The sequence below is a fragment of the Lissotriton vulgaris genome, chromosome 9, assembly GCF_964263255.1.
Source record: "Lissotriton vulgaris chromosome 9, aLisVul1.2, whole genome shotgun sequence".
NCBI lineage: Eukaryota > Metazoa > Chordata > Amphibia > Caudata > Salamandridae > Lissotriton > Lissotriton vulgaris.
Genome location: NC_141697.1, coordinates 568,512,607 through 568,534,301, shown reverse-complemented (window position 1 = coordinate 568,534,301; position 21,695 = coordinate 568,512,607). Strand labels below are relative to the sequence as shown.

At 44.8% G+C, this 21,695-nt stretch overlaps 1 protein-coding gene across 1 annotated transcript in view; it reads right to left on the bottom strand.

Moving 5' to 3' along the window:
• Nucleotides 1-21,695, bottom strand: part of WDR74 (WD repeat domain 74) — a 74,763-nt gene that overhangs the window by 18,014 nt on the left and 35,054 nt on the right. The window lies entirely within an intron of this gene.

The following is a 21,695-nucleotide window of genomic DNA, read 5'->3' as shown; positions in this document are numbered from 1 at the left end:
TCTGGACAGCACCACATTCAATTCCCATGAAGGCGAAGGAAGCCTGACAGGAGGGAACACTTTCTTCAAGCCTTCCAAAAAATCTTTCATCACAGGGATCTGGAAGAAGGAAGTCTGTGAAGGGCATTTCCTGTAGGCAGTCAATGCAGCAAGATGAACCTGATTAGAATGAACATTAAGGCCAGACTGCGCCAAATGTAGAAGGTAAGGAAGGATGACTTCTTCCTTGCACGTTGTCGGGTCATAGTTCTTAGACTGGCACCAGATACAGAACCTCTTCCACTTGTAAGCATAGGAGGTCCGAGTGGAAGATCTCTTAGACTCCTTCAGTATGTCCATGCAATCCTCGGGTAGATTTAGATGGCCATATTGCACTATCTCAGGAGCCATGCCGCCAAATTCAAAGATGAAAGGTTGGGGTGCAACATCTGCCCCCGAACTTCGCGAGAAGGTCCGGCCTGCACGGCAGCCGAATGTGAGGAAGGAGAGACCGGTGAAGCAGGTCCGTGAACCACCACGGTCTGGGCCATTCTGGGGCAATGAGTATCATCCGAGCCCTGGACCGGGCCAGCTTGATGAGCACCGCCGGAATCAGGGGAATGGGTGGAAAAGCGTACAGAAAGCTGTTCGACCAGTTGATCCATAACGCATTCCCCAGCGTCCCCTGCTGGTAGTACCTGGAGGCGAAGTCTCGGCATTTGCTGTTTTCGGCTGTGGCGAACAGATCTATGTCTGGAGTCCCCCACCTTGCGAAGACTTCTCCTAGTACTTCGTCGTTTATGACCCATTCGTGGTTTTCCTGAATCAGTCTGCTCAGTGCGTCCGCCTGAACATTCTGCACACCTGGCAGATGGGTAGCCGTTATCGTCAGTCCTCTGGCCAGAAGCCAGTGCCAGATCGCCTGCGCCTCCTGTGACAGAGTGCGTGATCTCGAACCCCCCCGCTTGTTGAGGTAATACATCGTGGTCGTATTGTCCGTCTGTACAAGCAGAGAGTTGGTTTGGAAGGACGGATGAAAGGCCTTCAGTGCCAAGTGAACAGCTCTGAGTTCCAGGACATTGATGTGATACATGGCCTTCATCGGGGACCACGTTCCTTGAATCTGTAGGCTTCCGGAGTGCGCTCCCCAGCCGTGGAGAGACGCATCCGTCACGATAGTCTGCGTGGGAATGTCCTTGTGGAAGGGAACCCCTCTGAGGAGATTCTCCGCTGAACACCACCACTTCAGAGACTGAAGAGCATGCAGAGACAGTCGTATCTTGTCGTCCCAAGATCCTCTCCTCTGATCCCACTGGTCTTCCAAGCACTCCTCCAGCGGTCTCATGTGCAGCCGTGCGTGAGGCGTCAGGAAGATACAAGAGGCCATCGATCCCAGTAGAGAAGACACCGTCCTCACTGTTGTAGATGGAGTGGTCATAAGAGCCTGAGCCTTCCGAAGGAGTGATAATCGTCGCTCTTCCGAAGGAGACACGCTTGCGGACAGCGTATTGATGGAGGCTCCCAAGAACTGAATGCACTGGACCGGAGTCGGGAAAGACTTGGACATGTTGATGTGCAACCCCAGCTTGTTCAAGAGAACGCACGTCTTCTGGAAGTGTGCTCTCGCTTCCGAGAAGGAGGAGGCCTTGGTCAACCAATCGTCCAGGTACGGGTAAACAAACACCTTTTTCTTCCTCAGGTGTGCTGCTACCACCGCCATGCACTTCGAGAATGTTCTCGGCGCAGACTTTAGTCCGAATGGGAGTACTGTGTATTGATAATGATTGGCGCCGACTTGGAACCGCAGGAACTTCCTGTGTTTGTGTGCAATGGGCACATGGAAGTACGCATCCTGTAGGTCTATAGCACATAGCCAGTCTCCCTGTTGCAACTGAGGATAAATCTGATGCAACGACAGCATGCGAAACTTTTCCCTGCGAATCCATTTGTTTGCCTGTCGCAAGTCCAGAATGGGCCAGAACTCGTTCTTGTCCTTCTTGCGAACCAGGAAGAACCGGGAGTACAGACCTCTTCCTCTCTGAGACAGAGGTACGTGTTCTATCGCACTTTTCCTTAACAGGATATCTGCCTCTGCCTAAAGCTCGCGCAGTTGAAACTGCGAGCTGACCGGTGGAATTGCTGGAAGCGGGCTGGTGAACCGAAGACTGTATCCATTGCAAACAATATTCAGCACCCACTTGTCCTGAGTAATTTTTCTCCACTCTGCCAGAAAAAATTGAATGCTTCCCCCTACCGGAGTGGGTAACAGATCCGGGGGAAGTAAGAGCTCAGGGCCTAGGTCGCTGGGGCCGACTGTTGGCCTCCTCTGCCCTTCGGGCGTTTCTGGAACGGCTTACGGAACTGTTGATGTTGCTGCGACTGTCCGAAGCTTGGCCACGTCCTCTGTCCTGCCCACCGAACCGCCGTTGGAATGGGCGGTACGACTTCTTCGCTTCTTTGGGCTTCTCTAGACCCACAGCCGTGAGTGTTTCGGCCTCCGCCTTCATGCGGGCCATTTCGTCATCCGCATGTTTCCCAAATAGGGTTACGCCAGAGAATGGAAGGTTGGCTACCCTTTGCTGGGCGTCTGGTTTCAGTGATGTAAGGCGGAGCCAGGCATGACGTCGCTGGTTAATCCCATGGCAAAAGCCATGTGCCGCTAAAAAGGGATGAATCTGCCGCAGCGCTGATAATTTGATTCGCTACCAGCATCCCCTCATTTAGCACTTCCTGGAAGTCTTCCCGCTTATCGCGAGGCAAGTGTTCCGCAAACTGCTGGAGGGAGTCCCAGAGGGCGCGGTTGTAGCGCCCCAACAAAGCCGTGGCACTCGCAGCCTTCATAGAGGTCACCAATGCTCCACATACTTCCCTTCCAGCTGAATCCATCCATCTAGACTCTTTGTCAGGGGGGAACCGTGGATGACGGGGTGGTGGCATGTTGCTTGCGGGCTGCAGTCACAATCAAAGAATCCGGAGGAGGTTCCACCCTTAGAAAAGCCGGGTCCGAATCGGGAGCCTGGTACTTTTTCTGCAATCTCGATGGTGCCGCCTTAGTTACCGCAGGGGTGAGGAAAAGGTCCATGGCCGGTTCCTCCAGGCCCGGCACCAGAGGTAGTAGTGGACAAGACAGGTGTTTCTGGTGCAGTGTCTCGAAAAGGACTGATGTCTTAGGCGTGGGCACCGTCAAGGATATGCCCAATTTGGCAGCGCCTCTCAAGAGGACATCATGGAACGCCACCAGGTCATCAACCAGGGACACCCTTGTGTCCGGCGATCCTGACAAAGTCGGAGAGTAATCCCTGAGGACCTCGTGCGAGAGCGAGATCTGTGCCTCCAATGGCGGTGTCTCGACCGCGTGGATGACCTGTGGAGCGATCGCTCCTTCCTCCTGGAGCAAGAGCGTGATCTCCCAGCACGTGGACGCTCCGCAGGTTTCCCTGGGGGCGTCTTCCGCGGTTTCTCCTGGGGCCTTGGTCTAGGAGTCCCCTTAGATGGTGTAGGAAGAGGAGGTAGTGACGCCGACCTTGGCGGTGGAACAGGGTGTATCACCGATCGAGGGGCGGGTCCATGCGGTTGAAGCGGTGGTAGTGGTCGTCCTGGTGGAAGCGGAGGGTTGGTGGGAGGGCCCTCCTTAGGTACAGGAGGAGGGGGCGACAGGCCGAGGTAGTGTATATACCACAGAGTACACCGAGCCCGGTGACTTCTTCGGGGAAGGGGACTGCGACCCTGCCCCTTCAGCAGGCGATCGCTTTCTCCTGCGCCCTCCACTAGATCCAGCCTGACTTCTGGCGCCAGAACTCCTCCTGCGCCGTTTAGGAGAGTTGGAGGGACTCCTAAACGCCGCTCTCTTCCTTCTCGACGCTGAGCGTCGCCTTTCCGGCGACGAACGTCGCCTCCGCGACTCTGGCATCGAACGACGCCTCTGCGAAGTCGACCTCTTCTTCCTCGCCGAACGCCGCCTCCACGACGTCGACCTCTCCTTCCTCGACGCCGAACGCCGCCTCCGCTGTTGCGTGCTTATCTAGGTTCCTGATCGATACTGTGACCTTATGCCCCTATTCGGCTATAAATCCATTTATTCCCTATATTGGCATAACCGTTCAAGTGCGATTTTCTGAAAAGTCATCTCTGGCCTCACACGAACAGAGCCACATTCCAGCATGACTCTCTGCTACTTCCTTTGCGACCAATTAGTACAATGACAGAGCAGCAGTCACTATCTGATATTCCTAGATAACACTCCGAGTTCTTCAACAAGATAAAAACTTAGCAAACCTGGAAATCCCCGCTTGCTATGTTTTGATTAGTAATGGAACTCTAATGAGCAACTGATAACTGTCACTTCCTAGTGACATCTTTAATTGACGTCTTATGTCCAGCAAACTTGCGTCAAACCCGGCACCTGTCAGGTATAAATATTACCAACGTTGCCTTAAGCAATGTGAGCTGAGAGAGATACGAACTGTGAGTTCGTTGCCTGTTGCTGATGCCAGCTGCCTGCATGACCCTGTGTTGGTAAAAACTAGCACTCTGTCGCTGCAGCCTGCTATCCTGTGGTGGTGAAGCTGCTGATTACCATTATCGCCGCTAAAGCGCGACCTATGGTGCAGTACGCTTGAGGAGCCGAGCAGCCGTCCTCTGCGAAGACATCCAGCCCAGCTGCCCGCGGACGCTGTCACCCCTCCTTCCTCGACGCGCTGAGAGAAGCCGCTGCATTTCTCGTGCAGAGAAATCCAGTCCCGGCGCTTCCGGTTTACCCTCGCGGGTGACTGGGATATCGAGAGAGACCCCTGAAGGAGATACCAATCCTCCATCATTCTATTCAGAGGTATGGTGTTGACTAAACCCTTAGACGAGAATTCTTGAAACAAACCTTGGCAAAACCAACTTAACTTAAGCTACTTACTTGCTCCCCCTTTCACGTGTTAGGCTTAGGTCAGGCACACTGGGGTAGGCTTAGTTAGAAGCACCAGTTGAGTATGTTAGCCTAATGTATATATGACTGTATATATGTTTTATTACTTTTAAACCATTGTATGGCTAAGAAACCATATCAATGCTTTTACAGTTCTATTTCGCAATACTTATCCTACTGTACGTACTTTTTATAATAACAGTTATTGCAATTGTGGCAATACATTTCTCTTGTACGAGAAGAAAGACTGTTCAATAAATGTTAAACCTTTATTGATAAACGCCCGTCTCTCTATTCTCTACATACTGTGAAAGTAAACTGCACCAGACTGACTGAGTGAAATCTATGTCTATTGTTTCACACGACCCTAGAGATCGACTCTTGATCTGAGGAGCAAAGTTGTCATGTTGCACGGTTGTTGGAAAACTGAATCCCTTCTTGTCTGTGCCAAGGAAGCTGATCACTTCCTATGCAGAGAAGAAAGTTTCCAGTGACCTCTGAGCTAGTTGGTAACACAACCCAATTAAGTTTAGCATAGTCAGTGGAGGCCTGGAATATAAGCAGTTCCACGTCGATACTACTGTTTATGTTATTCCAATGCGCAGGGCCTAGTGGGAAACTAGGAACTACACTACATGGCGCCCTAACGTTTGGTAAGGCGATAAACTAACGCATGACTTGTAGAGTAACTCAGTCGTGCATATTTCACACCCCTTTCTCCCGTAAATACTCCAATAGACGTCTGGAGTGGGTGAAAGGTTAAAATCCGCCCGACCTTAGTAGGAAGAGATTCCTATGTAAAGCTCTGGTATATTCAACGTTGAAGGATACAGTGTTCCAAAATATTGTGCATCTAATCTTTGTCTCCTTGGAGACCTACTCTGCAAATACTGCATTTTTAAAAAAAAAAATGTCAGACAATGAAGAAGCAGTTAGGCTGGCTTCCATACTAATAGAGGAAGACACGAGTCTCCTACAGGCAGACCCGGATGCTATTATCATCCCGGTCCAGTTAAGAAGATCTATAACTTTAAAACTTATAGAAAACGGACTGACACCTCAAGGTGGTACAGTAATTTTCGTGATAGAGGCTCACGAGTATCGGCAGACAGAGGTATTCTATTCATGGATAAACTTTCCAGCGGTAAACGCTATAACACAAGAGTTTCACTATTACAAAATAGAGGAACCTCCGGGAGAGTACGCTCCTTTCGAGGAGATTGAAATCCCACTTAAATTTCAAGAGCACCTGCTCTGGTTTAATGGCGCCCTAAAACACAATGATCACATAACTAGGCTCGGTCCACTAGGTAGACCAGGAGCCACGTGGCCGGTTCTAGCCAGCTACACACCACATCCTGACATTGCAAGAATGTCTAGAGAAGAGCTGTTAGCACAGCTAAACACATTAATAAAAATACATAGGCAATTAGTCCAATATGTAATGCGGACTGCAACAGTCCAGCCAGCTGTTAATACACCACAGCTGACCCCTCATCAGGGGAACACAAATAAAATTACACCACAGAACATACAGTCATGTCTTGGTAAAACACCCGTAAAACGGGAACAAATTCCTTTCTGGTTAGCCCAGAAAATCACTCAAATAGAGGCAGTATTTCCTGATACTACCCCTATTGAGAAACACAGAATCTTGACCATCTGCCTTCCTATGGGAATCGCACTACACGTGGAGGACTGTGACACTTGGGGTACAGTCTTTGCTTCCATTTACACAAAAACACACGGTGTTCCGTCTATGGCGGTAATACCAGAAGTGCTAAAACAGATTCAAAATGAATTCGGTCCAGAGCCCGCTTTAAATCTAGGTATGAAATTACTGAAAGACTTCAAGCAGGTCACGGCTATATTATTAGCCAACATAAAAGGAGAAGCAGCATCTGTGGCGATCCGCCAGAAGTTGAGGGAAACAGATATAAAAGATCCTGTTGAGCTTGCAAAAATCATAGAAAAATGCTATGAAGAATTAGGTAGAGACAGCTTGGGTGGGAAACCAGTTAAGCCCCAACTGCTCGAAAATCCTGAAAAATTATTTATTAAAAATAATTTAAACACTCCTAAAAAGAGCTGGGATGGAAATAAACAATCCACTCCCAAGGAAAAAGTTTTCCAGTCCAGAGGAAGGTCTCCTCGACGGAGGGAAAGAACTCCGACTCGAGAACGCCAGTCTCCCCAGCGGGAGCCCTCTGAGAAAAGATATAACCTTAGAAATAGGGATAATATAAAAAAACCTGATAGATATCAAAGTATTGATACACGTCCCTCTCGATCTTTTCCACAGAATTCGGAAAGAAGAGGACGGTCAGACCCAGGAGAGCACACCAAGTCCAAAGACAAGGAACCTGCTCAAAATAAGAAATCTCAATTTCAGAAAAAGAAGGTAGCCAGTATTAGAGTAATCAACCATGCCGAGAATACTGAGGACACAGTTGAAAAACGGGGAGTGGGCATTGACAATGTTGGACAGTGCAGCAGAAATCAGTATAGCGCGCAAGATCTTGATGAGTCATCTGGAGACAGTGGACACGAATGAATACATTCAGGTTGAAACTGCCGACGCCAGACTTAGCGAGCCCCATAAAATATACGAAATAACATTGCGTATAGAGGGTGATAAGACTAGGAAAATTAAGGGTCTATTTTGGGATAAGCTCTCAAAAGGCTATGATATTCTGTTAGCTGAAAAAGATTGGCCCCCGGAGTTTGTCAGGGAGTGCCCTCGTGGCGAAGAAGTGATTATGCCTGCCTTCTCGAATCACATACCGATTCATAAAAAATACACATATGCAAGGAAATGGGCAGTGGCCCAGGCACCTGCATTGTATAAAAATCATGTAGGATGGGATGAGGATTCACCACCTCACAAAATCCAATTAAAAAGTGAACCAACTGCCCAACGGCAGTATCCCATAAAGCAAGAAGCTAAAAAACAGGTCAGGGAGATCTTAGATCAACTTGAGTACCAGGGGGTGATTGAAACATGCACCTCTCAAATGAACAATCCTTTGTTTCCTGTCTCCAAGCCAGACAATTCATATCGTCTAGTTTTGGACTACAGACATCTTAATACATGTTGCAAAACCTTTGCAGTACAAAACTCGCATAGTGCAGCCCTAATGAATAACATAGTTAGGAAAAAATATAAAACGACATTAGACATTTCTAATGGTTTCTTTTGTCAAAACATTGCACCAGAAAGCAGATATTTGACCGCTTTCTCCGCATTTGGGTCACAGAAAAAATTCTGTCGACTCCCACAGGGGTTCAAGAACAGCCCAGGACTATTCTCAGCTAGGGTAACAGAGTTACTACAAATCTATGATGATGAAGCATTGTCTTACGTAGATGATATTTATCTCACAGACGACGACTTGGATACTCACTTGAAAAGAGTGAACACCATAATACTTGGGTTCGCAGCAGAGGGTTACAAATTCAACTTTAAAAAGTCTCGAATTGCCCATCTGACAGTACTATTTTTAGGGTACGAATTATCAAGTGAAGGGAAAAGCCTAGCGGACAACTTCTTAGAGAAGTGCGCTGTACTCCAAGCTCCAAAAACGCTGAAGAATTTACAATCAATACTAGGTTTTCTGAATTTCGGAAGAACTTACATTCTAAATTACGCAGAGAGGGTTAAACCTCTCTACGAACTAATTAAACCTGATTTAAAACAAATCAATTGGACTCAAGAACACACAGAATTTTTGAGATCACTGCAAACAGACATGTTAGCAAAAACAAAATTAGATACACGTGACAACACGATCGATCTTGTAATCCGAATCATCCCAGGAAGATGCGGATTCACGTACCTAACCTCTAATGAGGGAGAAAAGGTACCAATTTCAATTAAAACTCACTTGTACACACAAGCAGAAAAAGCATTCAGTCACACAGAAAGAACTGTGAACGCAGTGCAAATCGCATTAGCAAATGAACGAGAACTAGCAAACGGATTAATATCCTTACAGCGGAATCCGCCTTCGAGGCGCTATTCAGCCCAGTAAACCTGCCTACAGTGTCTCTGGATCCGAAATGGATACAGTACATAGATTCTCTAGGAGCGGAAGACGTAAAATACTATTTCGCCCCGCAATACAAAGAACTGAATGATTTAGAGTATGAAGAAGAATATCCTCTGCCAATCGAAATCCTGCCTCTCCCACAATACGCCTGTATAATCTATACAGATAGCTTTGTACAGCATTTCAACGTAGAGAGAAAATCCTACGATGCAGCATGTGCGATCATTAAATGTCGTTGGCTGTGCGGTAAAATCAAACCGAAAATAACAAAAACTGAATCAGTAAAGTACTGTTCGGCTCAAAGAACTGAAATCAGATCTTTAAAGATGGCGCTCGAAAATGCGGAACGTGAATTCCCGACACTTATCGTGTGCGATTCTCATTTTTGCGTCAATTCTTACAACAATAAATTGCAGAGTTGGATCAAAAACGACTACAAAGATGACACAGGTGCCACAATAAAGCATAAAAAGCTCTGGAACGAGGTAGCTCTTTTACACAAAGAACTACAAATGACTCACGTGATTCACGCACAGAGTCTTCAACGTGATGGCGTTCACGTTGCAGGGAATTCATTGGCTAATACAGCCACCGCGGAAGTAACTAAACAGGCTTCCGTAGCCACAAAAAAGCGTACAGATAAATGCATAGACGGGGAAACCATGCTGGCAGTAAAAACGACCATAAAAGGCGACTGTGCAGCACTACCCGTAAACTATCCACTCAATTATGCATACATAATCGATGCAAACTCCGTTCCTTTTGCTCGAATCCCTGGAGTGGGGGACAGAGTAATTCCAAACAGGAGCAGGAGGGGCTTCCTATTACTGGAAGCACACATGGGGTTGGGTCTGAAACACCAAACAATCAAAGCCTCTCTGAAAGAATTGCAATCAGAGTACTGGTGGCCAGGAATGAGTATAGATATTCAATGTTTTGCTCAAAATTGTGAAGACTGCAACAGAGATCGCAGTAATGAACAGGCCAGTGTAGTTTCAGGATCCCTTCTAGACAGCATAAGGCGGTCTATCTGCGCAATCAAAGAAGAGAAGCGCGTCCCAGTGTACACCATTAAGACGAAAAGCACTTAAAAAATGAGGCCTCCAGCGCTCGGCTGACGCTAGAACGGTTATAAAAGATTTGCGAGTCAATATCGGCACATACGCAATTACCACGTTCCATTCTGACCAGGGTCCTGCTTTCAGCTCTCGAGCCTATAAGGAGGCCATGGCCAGCATGGGAATTGGGTTGCGGTATTCTTGTCCATCGCACCCCGAAGGGAATAGTGTGGTAGAAAGAAAAAACCGCGACATAAAGCAATCTATAACAGCGAAGGTATTAGGTTCAGGCGCTGGGTGGGTCAAACATTTAATAAGTGTCCAAACTAGTCTTAACAACATGCCAAGAAATTCTCTAAAAGGTTTCAGCCCATACGAACTATTGTTCGGAATTAGAATGAACGTTCAGGACCTCGATAGTCAGATGTCAGTGGTACAAGAAGAAACAACGCACTTTGATGTAAAAGACCGTTTGGCTGTTTTACAGGAACTGAATGAAACAAGAAAATCATTAAGCAACATAAAGTTAAAGCAACAGCCAAGTACCACTGACGAGGCACCACCCGCAACAGCCCCAGCAAGGCCTGTCTGGATTCCAAAGATTGGGGATCTAGTCAGAGAAAAGATCGCGGTTAAAAAGGAATTTGGGCTTCCTTACAGAAAAGCAGTACCTGTCTTAGCAGTCACCGGAACAAGATCAGTTGTGCTACCGCCCCTTGCTGGTAAAAAGGAGAACAGAATCGTGTCCATCGATCTGGTAAAACCACAAGCATGTGGCCTATAATCAACAGTAGGCCCAGTGGACTCCCAAGAAACAACAGAATACCCAAACTTGCAACAATCCAAGAGGTTCAAACTGAAAGACTCATCACATTCGATCAGCCTGCAGTGCACAATGAAGGACTATGCAATAATGCCATGGAACTCGTGCCTCTTGAAACACAGATTGAAACAGTTCGTCAAGAAACAACACCAGTCTACAATGATGTGGCATCAGAAAGTGCTACCGAGAGACAGATTGAAAGAACAATCCCATCAATTGACAGAACTGCCTCTGGTTATTTCATCAACTTCGACAACTTCTCTGAAGATTTAAACGACCCCGAAGTGATGCCAGAAACTAAAAAGTATTCTAAAGAAAATACAACAGGACTCCTTCAACAAATCAAAGAACTATATCTGGATTCACCGTTGATTGAGCATTGGATTATCTCAGGGGTATTCATACTCCTACTATGCCTAATTTTAGTTTTAATTTTAGGAAAGTTCATCACAATTGAATGGACACAGCAAGTCAGAACATCAACCTAGTCCTGAAACCACACAGATCATCCCACGTGAAGAAAAGAGAACTGTCAACAGTAAATGTCACAGCAATTCCAATACCTGGTGGGGTAGTATGGGAGAAAACAGACTATGAGATCTATGGTCCGGTCGAAATCCTGAAGTATCCTCATCAACTAAAGGTTTCCTTAAGTGACTTTGTGACACCAAGTACATTCTCTGATGATTGGGACTTTAACAGTATTAATGACATGATGTCTGATTTAGTAATGTCAGCTAGATTCACAGATCATGATTATTTACAAGGTTCATCTAGTTATGAGCAGTTATTCTGTTACACCCACTATGGGGATCATTATTTGCATAAATCTGCACAGCCTAGAAATGTTTTTATGAATAATCAATGGGAACATTGTTCTACACCACCTAAAAGCAGTTCTAAAGCATTTTTTGAGAAATTCAAATACTTCTCAGGGTTTAACACCAGTGATGCAGAAACGTTTTATTACAAACTGTTAGATAAAACAGGAATGAAAACAATGCTGACAAATTCTAAATTGATATATTCAGAAGCATTTTATGACAAAATGATGACATTTGGTTTTGATTATTGGAAAAATAATATTGAAACGAAAACAATTTGGGGTACAAAAGATTGGCAGGTGCAAGGCATTGAAGCACTATTTAGAACCTGCATGATACCAGAACAAATGTTATTTTTAAATGACACAGTACACCAAACATCTTGTCTTGGCCTAGCTAAGATCAAAGACCTTAAAACACCGTCTATACCTAAGCCAATACCTGAAAATGCAACAGCTGATATTGAATTAGACGTGTCACAAATTTTACATTTCAACAGAACACATCCTGATTGGAAAAAATGGTTAATCTGGCCTACAGACACAAATAGCTGTCAAGATAGGTTCCTGAATAAAACACAGGGGTTAAAAATGACCAGATTAGACCCTAGATACTCCCAGAGACAACATCCAGGGATTATAACAACATACAGTGTAGGGAAACTCTGCCTAGAATGGCTAACTACATCCACACTGGCTGAAATTAAGCAACACTTGTCTTTATTAAAAGATGGTGCTGATTTGCGCGATTTCATCCTTGGACCACGCAAACAGCGTCAGAAGCGTTTCATAGCGACCAGCATCTATGCTGCTTACAACGAGGCTTGGAAAGTAAAGCAAATTGAAACTGCTGAAAAAATACGAGAAATTGATCGTATTAATTTGGAGAAATCACTTTCTGTAGTAGACAATGGGTTAATGACTCTGTCTTCCAGAATATATTCTTTGGACAATATTGTATCCTCTGCCTTTGATGTGATAGACAGAGATTTGCTAATGTTACAACATGGCCAGTCTCAATTACGCTCTATTATAGAATTAGGCTGGACGCTGCAAAATCTTCGTTCAGGCTATGTGCCTTGGCGTTTAATCAACACAACGTCATTATTTTCCAGTTTTAACCTTACTGATAAACAGATCAGTTTGGCACAGAAAGGAGCAGACTATACAATCCTGAGCATCGAAAAACTCGAGAGATTACCATTGACAATGTCAGAGAGTCCTGTCATTGAATGGATAATACACGGAATTATCACAATTCCGATAACAACTTTCCGATTTCATAAATGCCTTGAGTACATACCTGCTGGCCAATATGAACAATTGGGTAAGGGATATGTAAAATCCGAATGGAAATTACCATACACTCATTCTTGCTATAGTGACAGTGACAAAAATGTATTTCTTAGTGGTGACAACTGTAAACACTCACTAAGTGGTATACTTTTGTGTCAGGGTATTAATTTACACGGAGCATGTGATGGAAATTCAAACAACCTTTCATGCCACCAGCTAGTCACACCTGCAACTCAGATAGAGCCCTTCTTTATGCAACTTTCGAACGGGAGTTACATTCTTAGAACGGATCACAGGTGTTGTGGCCTCGCGCCCGGAAAAAGTTATCTAGTACAAGTAACGTCCATGGTCAAATGTTGTATGCAAGCATTGTTTCCGAGCGGGCCTCCAGACATAGTGACTCCCCTCTGGCCTCGTCTGAATCTCTATTCTATACGAATTGATACATTAAGCAAAATGAAATCTGTGCTTTTACAGACAACAGTGCCTATAACGTCATCTAAAGAGACGTATGATCTTCTAGTCGCAAGGACGGCTACTGAAGTCCATGACCTTTTATCAACAAATTGCCCCGTGCATTTCGTAGAAATGTTCAGCCAACTCCTTAACATGTCTAGTGCAACAAGCATCCCAGGCATATTTAAGACAGTCTTTACGGGACTGCTAACACCCTTCCAGGCAATTTTGGGAATCTTTCCTAATTTTGTACACTCCATTTTTGGCGGCATACCACTATTTTTGGGACTCATTGCAGGGATTCTATTTTTGACCATCCTGCTACGTTATGGCAAGCCTCGGCTCAGACATAGCTCCCATGGGAATGGAAGAGACAATCCTAGCGATGCGCTACAGGGACAGGATAACTAACGTCCTCGGATTGGCCAGGCTGAGAGATCTAAACATGACCTGGTTCCTTTCATTCAGACCGATATGGCAAAATTGCATTTTACCTGTGCTACGGTGTATGCTTTGCGGCGATGAATGCGTGTTGGACATCTGTCTTTCACTTCCATCAGCAGTACCAATGGACGTCGATACTTTGCTCAGTCCAATAACGGCTCACCCATTGTATTGTCCCCAGCGGCTACCAATCCTGATGACGGCATTTGTGGAGACTCCTGTACTACAGCCAAGTGGTAACAGTGGAGCGAGTGACAAAAGCAACATCATCCAGGTACAACGTTCTGTGAGCATTGCTGGTCCTGCCTTCGATGACAGCAATCATTCTCACACCTGCCAAGTTACAGCGCTATCTAATTTGGTTGAACTATCACCTGATTTTGTAGACCAATTCTTTGCGAGCCTGTCTGATACGATGTTCTCACCCACAGAGAAACAATAACTTTTTGAGAAGCTTTCCGACACACAGTGTTCCCATGAACTCTGAATTCGGCCTTCAGTTTTGATCAACAAAAAACTGCCAGGAGCTTTGGAAATCTATTTTCTTTGAATTGGACAATTTTTTAAAAAAATATTGACCCTCTCTTTTTGGCACGAACAATTCTTTGCTTAACGTAAAAACTATTCTTAGAGAACAGAAGCTTCACACTTCTATTTCTAAACACATCTAGAGACATAACAACATAACACCAGCCTCTAGCACACATGTTATTACAATGCATTTTTATGTGATGATTTATCTCGCTTTTCTTCTGTCAGAGATACTTCATGTGTAATTCTTTTTGCATAATCGTTCATTGATTTCAAATGCAATAATTTTTTGAATGATTACTATGCTTTAAAAAACGTACAGTACCTAAAATTCCATGTATTACAAGTACGCCTATTTCGAATGCATTTATGTATTTTGGGGTGGGCAATGTTACACATGCATCTAATTGCTTAGTTTTAGTAATTTTGATGGACATGAAAACGTGGAGTGGGTGTTGCGTGCTTATCTAGGTTCCTGATCGATACTGTGACCTTATGCCCCTATTCGGCTATAAATCCATTTATTCCCTATATTGGCATAACCGTTCAAGTGCGATTTTCTGAAAAGTCATCTCTGGCCTCACACGAACAGAGCCACATTCCAGCATGACTCTCTGCTACTTCCTTTGCGACCAATTAGTGCAATGACAGAGCAGCAGTCACTATCTGATATTCCTAGATAACACTCCGAGTTCTTCAACAAGATAAAAACTTAGCAAACCTGGAAATCCCCGCTTGCTATGTTTTGATTAGTAATGGAACTCTAATGAGCAACTGATAACTGTCACTTCCTAGTGACATCTTTAATTGACGTCTTATGTCCAGCAAACTTGCGTCAAACCCGGCACCTGTCAGGTATAAATATTACCAACGTTGCCTTAAGCAATGTGAGCTGAGAGAGATACGAACTGTGAGTTCGTTGCCTGTTGCTGATGCCAGCTGCCTGCATGACCCTGTGTTGGTAAAAACTAGCACTCTGTCGCTGCAGCCTGCTATCCTGTGGTGGTGAAGCTGCTGATTACCATTATCGCCGCTAAAGCGCGACCTATGGTGCAGTACGCTTGAGGAGCCGAGCAGCCGTCCTCTGCAAAGACATCCAGCCCAGCTGCCCGCGGACGCTGTCACCCCTCCTTCCTCGACGCGCTGAGAGAAGCCGCTGCATTTCTCGTGCAGAGAAATCCAGTCCCGGCGCTTCCGGTTTACCCTCGCGGGTGACTGGGATATCGAGAGAGACCCCTGAAGGAGATACCAATCCTCCATCATTCTATTCAGAGGTATGGTGTTGACTAAACCCTTAGACGAGAATTCTTGAAACAAACCTTGGCAAAACCAACTTAACTTAAGCTACTTACTTGCTCCCCCTTTCACGTGTTAGGCTTAGGTCAGGCACACTGGGGTAGGCTTAGTTAGAAGCACCAGTTGAGTATGTTAGCCTAATGTATATATGACTGTATATATGTTTTATTACTTTTAAACCATTGTATGGCTAAGAAACCATATCAATGCTTTTACAGTTCTATTTCGCAATACTTATCCTACTGTACGTACTTTTTATAATAACAGTTATTGCAATTGTGGCAATACATTTCTCTTGTACGAGAAGAAAGACTGTTCAATAAATGTTAAACCTTTATTGATAAACGCCCGTCTCTCTATTCTCTACATACTGTGAAAGTAAACTGCACCACACTGACTGAGTGAAATCTATGTCTATTGTTTCACACGACCCTAGAGATCGACTCTTGATCTGAGGAGCAAAGTTGTCATGTTGCACGGTTGTTGGAAAACTGAATCCCTTCTTGTCTGTGCCAAGGAAGCTGATCACTTCCTATGCAGAGAAGAAAGTTTCCAGTGACCTCTGAGCTAGTTGGTAACACAACCCAATTAAGTTTAGCATAGTCAGTGGAGGCCTGGAATATAAGCAGTTCCACGTCGATACTACTGTTTATGTTATTCCAATGCGCAGGGCCTAGTGGGAAACTAGGAACTACACTACACCGCAACGTCGACCGGTCCATTCTCGACGACGAGCGTCGACTCCTCCTTCTCGAGGTCCTCGACGTCGAGGATCCCCGACGCCGATCTTCGTCTCGACGGCGACCGGCGGTGTCGCCTCGACGGCGAGCGCCGACGCCTGTCGCTCCTTCTTCGACGCCGATAGTCCGACGCGCACGTCGACGACGATGAAGATGCAGTCTACGGTGGTCTTGACGGCGGCCTGTCCAGGCCCTTCGACGTCGAATCCCCATGCCGTCTCGACCCGGAGCCCCGGGGAGATGGGGAACACACCGTCGTCATCCCTCTCGACGTCGTCGTCGATGCAATCGATGCCGACGGAGACCGCGACCGTTTGCTGGTCTTCCTGCCTCTAGGGAGCCCCCTAGAGGCCTCAGCAGAGGCAGAGGGAGCTTTCCCGGTCTGCCCAGACCCACCTGCAGCCTGCAGTCGTCTGTCCTCCAGGCCTTGCAGCCTAATCTTCAGCCTTTCCCTCAGAGTTCTTGCAGAAAGGTTCTTAGATGTCACACTCTTCAGGGACATGTGCTTCAGGAAGGCAGATGATGCAGACCTCGTGTGGATCAGTCTTGAGCTTCTTACGCCCACAGATAGGGCATTTGTCGAAAAGGGCAGGCCTTTTAGAACCCTAAAACACCTGACAAACACACAGGAGAGAAGGGAAAGCACCAAGACAAAAACTGAAACACTTTTAAATCACAAAGTGCACAAAGAATCCAATAAACCCTTGAAAAAGGGGAGAGCTCAATGCCAGGGTCCTGTTAGCAGGAGCCGGAAAAAAGAACTGAAAGTAAAAGGGACCTGCTGTGCATTCTGGGATACTGGGAGAAAGTTCTGGAAAGTTCTCTTAAAGGCACAGTATCCTATTTAAGCCACATAATGGAAGCCTATGGGGCTTGTCTGTCCATGCCTTCCTCTCCATCATTCCAGAGTTTTATAATGGTAGAGGCAAGTTTCTCTATGGTAGAAACTGTGCAGGCTGTGCTGTGTGTGGTGTTGTTTGGTGGAATTTCTAGTTGAAGTACTGGACAGTGTAGCCTAGGGATATAGGCTGCATTATTTGTCTTTAAATTCTCTCTTAAGTGTGTTTGCAGTTTCTGCATGATTTGACAGCTTAAGAGATTATTTTTGATTGCCGGGGTCCACGCACATAGGCGGGACTATTCACTAGATGATGACTATACACAGAGATCCCCTACTACAGAAATACACTGCATAAAAGAATAAGACCATCAAAATTCATTATGCAGGAGGACATTTTTCATAAGATTTACTACTGGTCTAAGGCAACCACAACTCCACTTCTACTTCTTTGCTAATCAATAATGAGTTTATAGCATATTCACATAATCCACTATGGTGAGCAATAAGCCACCGTGTAACAGAATGCTTGCCCTCCTTCTCCAATTTATACTTTTTGAGACTGCTGCTGGAGGTAAACCAGGGAGAATAAAACATGGGATAGTTACATTGGTGGGGAGAAGAGCGAGTAAACAGGAGGGAGTTGCTTAGTAATTGAGAACGGTAACAATCTTACAGCACGCACAAGTTTTTTTTTTATTGGGTAGTCCTCCGGTTTATTGTTCTGTTAAATCTGAAACTTCTATTTCAGAATGGAGAGTTTTCTTTTTACATCTGGATGTAAACTAGTAATAGGTGGTGTATTAGATTTATCTGGCAATTCCCATATTATTTCAGGACACACATTATTTTACAGGTCGCAGAGCACTAACTAACACTATTATGAAGAATACGTTATTGTTCAACCTGTATATTGGTTCTTTGTCTTTTGGGTACAAATTTGTTTGTGCGGCGCAGCACATTTCCTCACTCTGCTAGGAGGGGACAAGAACAGTTATAAAAAGGTGCTAAGTAAGCATTAAAGTTCCAGAAAATGAAAAAGGTGGAAGGAGGCCAGCATGCATTAATTGAAAGCAGCTATATAAAAACATAGGACAGTAATGCAACAAACAGTGACCAATGAGAGCATATGGGGAGCAGGACTAGACCGAATAGGGTATGCCTGCTATGCACCCAATAAGGCACATTAGAGCAGCTAAATCAGTGGGTTGGCAAGAGGTATAGCATCTGGGCCTGGCTTTAGTTAGATTATAGGGATGCATCACAGGAAACAGTGACCAGGGATTTTCAGAATGTGAGAAAACAGCAACACAATGAAGCAGACAAAGAAACCAATGGTAGTTCTTTTAACAGCACGCTAAATAGCAGATGGGTTGGGTCCCGATCTATCAGTGCAAGAGGGAGCAGCAAAAAACTGGGCAGGGCCCTCTATCCCACAGAGCTTCTACATAGCAAGCCCCAAAGACAAGGTTAGTTTAAGAAAGGTATTGAGGCTCCATATCAGATTTATGAACCACCTCATATCACTTACACCTTCAAGTTCAGAGCCAGACTGTATGTGAGGAAACTCCTATGGCTGCATGATGGGTTAATGTGTTCCAGACAATCCTTAACATTAAAAAGCTCCTGGGAGAATTAGCAAGGTTGAGGTAGCTCTGAGCTACAGAAGACTAGCTTCATATACAGTTAAGCAGTAGCATCAATACCCCTTCCAGGATCAATCCTGGGGCTGAAGAGCCTTGCTGTTGGAGCTAGGTTCCAAAATGCTGCTTCCTTTCTTTTGCCCAGTATTCCCTCAGAGTTTTGTGTTGCTATGCAGAGGACAGAGTAAGTAGAAAAGGAGTTTTCCATGGAAAACCTACTCTACAATCCAGAGACCGCTCTCAGTTCTGAGGGTACTCTCTCACAGATGTCAAACCCCATCAATAGGTAGAAAGGCAGAGGCTCTTGTACATTCAAGGATGAGTCACGTTGTTTTGTCCACGTCACACAAGCCTAGAAACAGTCCAGTGTGATGTTCATCTGCTACGTTATTTGGTATGTGTATATTGCAAGGTCTGTCAATCTCTTAGCGCTTTGTGCAGACGTCAGTCTAAAGATAGAGATTCATCAAGTGTACATTTTTTAGGAGAAAATTCTATCCTGAACCACATACAGTGAGGAGGACTGGTTTATAAAGGGATTTGGTTATCCTTTTGCAGAGGTTTCATAAGGGTATATGGGACGGCGGGTCTTGTGACCGACTGTATCATAGGTTGCCCCAGCATAGCGTTTCAGTGGGAATTTAGGTCTTATAATATTCTACCTTGCCATTGACAGCTGTCCTTACCCTGATGCCAGTTTGGTTGAGAGGGACCTCTTGTGGTTAGTAGATGTTACATTTTTCTGAGGGGTTCATTTAACCAGAGCGAGTTACTGTACTCTGAGCGCTCTTCTCTACAAGCTGTTTCTAGTTTGTAAGATAAGGGATCAGGTGATCGCTTAAAGCCTAGTCTTGTTGACTATTGTCCTATATTTGTATTGCATACAATGATATCAAGTATTCATTCTCCCCTGTTGTAGGCTCTGTGGCCAATACAATGTGTATACAATCTGAACTATCATGTTAAACGGGCATGTGTATAGTTGCAGCATCAATATTGAATAACTTTGGGTTTGTAATTCTGTCACATTGTTTTTTTTTATAGATTTTTGTACACAATCTCTCTAAAAAAATATATATGGACTTGAAGATAAATTTACCTTGGGCTGATAAGGAGTGTGCTTGAATACTCAAGATCCGCCTTTAAATGTTTTCATTTATCACTAGTCCCAACTGTCTGCTCCTAGGTCAAAAGGGTGCTTGAGGGAGCGCAGGGAGAAGAAACAGATGAGACAGGAGCAGGAAAAAGAGGCAGGGGGAAAAGAGGCTGAGTCGTCGAGAAAGACGAGTCAGAGAAGAGGCAGTGGGGGAAGACACAGAAACAGAGAACTAAGAAGCAACATTTTGAAGGGAGAATAGGTCGATGTACACGAAGAAACAAGCATTGGTGAAGCCTATGGGTCTCTGCGCGAAAAGGTAAAGTTATTTGCTTGGCCAATGCTTTTTGACCGGTAGCTGCTTGCAAATGCATTCATTATGATGCACACATAGCCAATCTTGCAATGGGTTTTGTATTAAAGAAAACAGTTTCCAAGATGGATACTGGTGGATGTCCATGCAACATGACATGCAGAGGCCATTTTTAATCTAATGTTTAAGCACAGCATATGGCCATGTTCCAATGATAAATAAAAAGTAAAATCAAGTGAAAACGTGTGTGCTGGTGCAAAGAAATGAAATAAGTAGCCTGACAGAAATTGGAGTTGCCAGATCTTTGTAAAAAACAACAAAAAAAACAACACGAAGCCGTACTGCTACTTTTAAAAGACACATATTGCTAAAGTGAGAACTGTAAAGTAAACTTTTTGTTAAGAGACATGCATATGATTTTCCTAGGATAAAACTCATTCTAGCTGTAGTGTTAATTACAGGCATTTGTTCAGCATGGCTGCATTTGAAAACCAAGTGTTGGCAAAGCTAGTATGTCTTGCAAGTGAACCTTATTGGCTTTGCCAGGGCTTTTTTTTGTTAGCCACACTGGATGAGTTTGTATGTGCATCAGTCATCTTGAAATGGCATGTTAAACATTACAAATGCCTTTAAACATGGCCACCATGGATTTGGGCGTAACAACGGCAGCCATCTTTGAATGTATTTGTAATGTTTGAACAAAGCTATTTAAAGATAGCCGTAGAGGATAAGTACGCATTTACAGCACCCATCTCTGAAGGAGTTTGTCCAAATAATAAAAATCAATCTGTGTCCGCCACGCATGTATATTCGTGGGTGGCAATCCTGAAATGGATATTATCTAATTTTGAAATGGATGCCAGCCTATAGCTAAGTGGGTGAGAAAATGTCTGAAAAAGTAGTGAACACAAGCATGTCGATCAGTGAAAGGATACAAGTCAGCTAATCGAATACGGAGACGAAATGCTCCTGGGCATGACAAACATAAAAGTGGGGAGGCGAGCCATCAAATCAATGGGAGACAAGTGAGAGAGACGCAAAGCCCACTCTGTATATACTCGATATGACCGGTCTGGTGAATAAACAGCTAAAACGGTCTTTAGCTTTAACATAAAAAAGACACAGCAGATAGACACAGGGACAAGAAAGAGAGGAACCATATGAAATGCACAAGAAGAAAGACAAAGGAAGGATAAAAAAAGTCCAGGAGCGCCCAAGATTAGTAGAGGCACCAGGAGTATATAGGGAGCACTGGCAGATTAAAAGACACTTCTCAAGGGTACTGGACTTGTTAATTCAGGGGTGAAGGAAAAGTCTTGGATCTGTGTGACAGGTTTCCTGGGCTCAATGGTGCATAGCAGTGATCTGGATTGGATATACAGCAGTCATCATGGG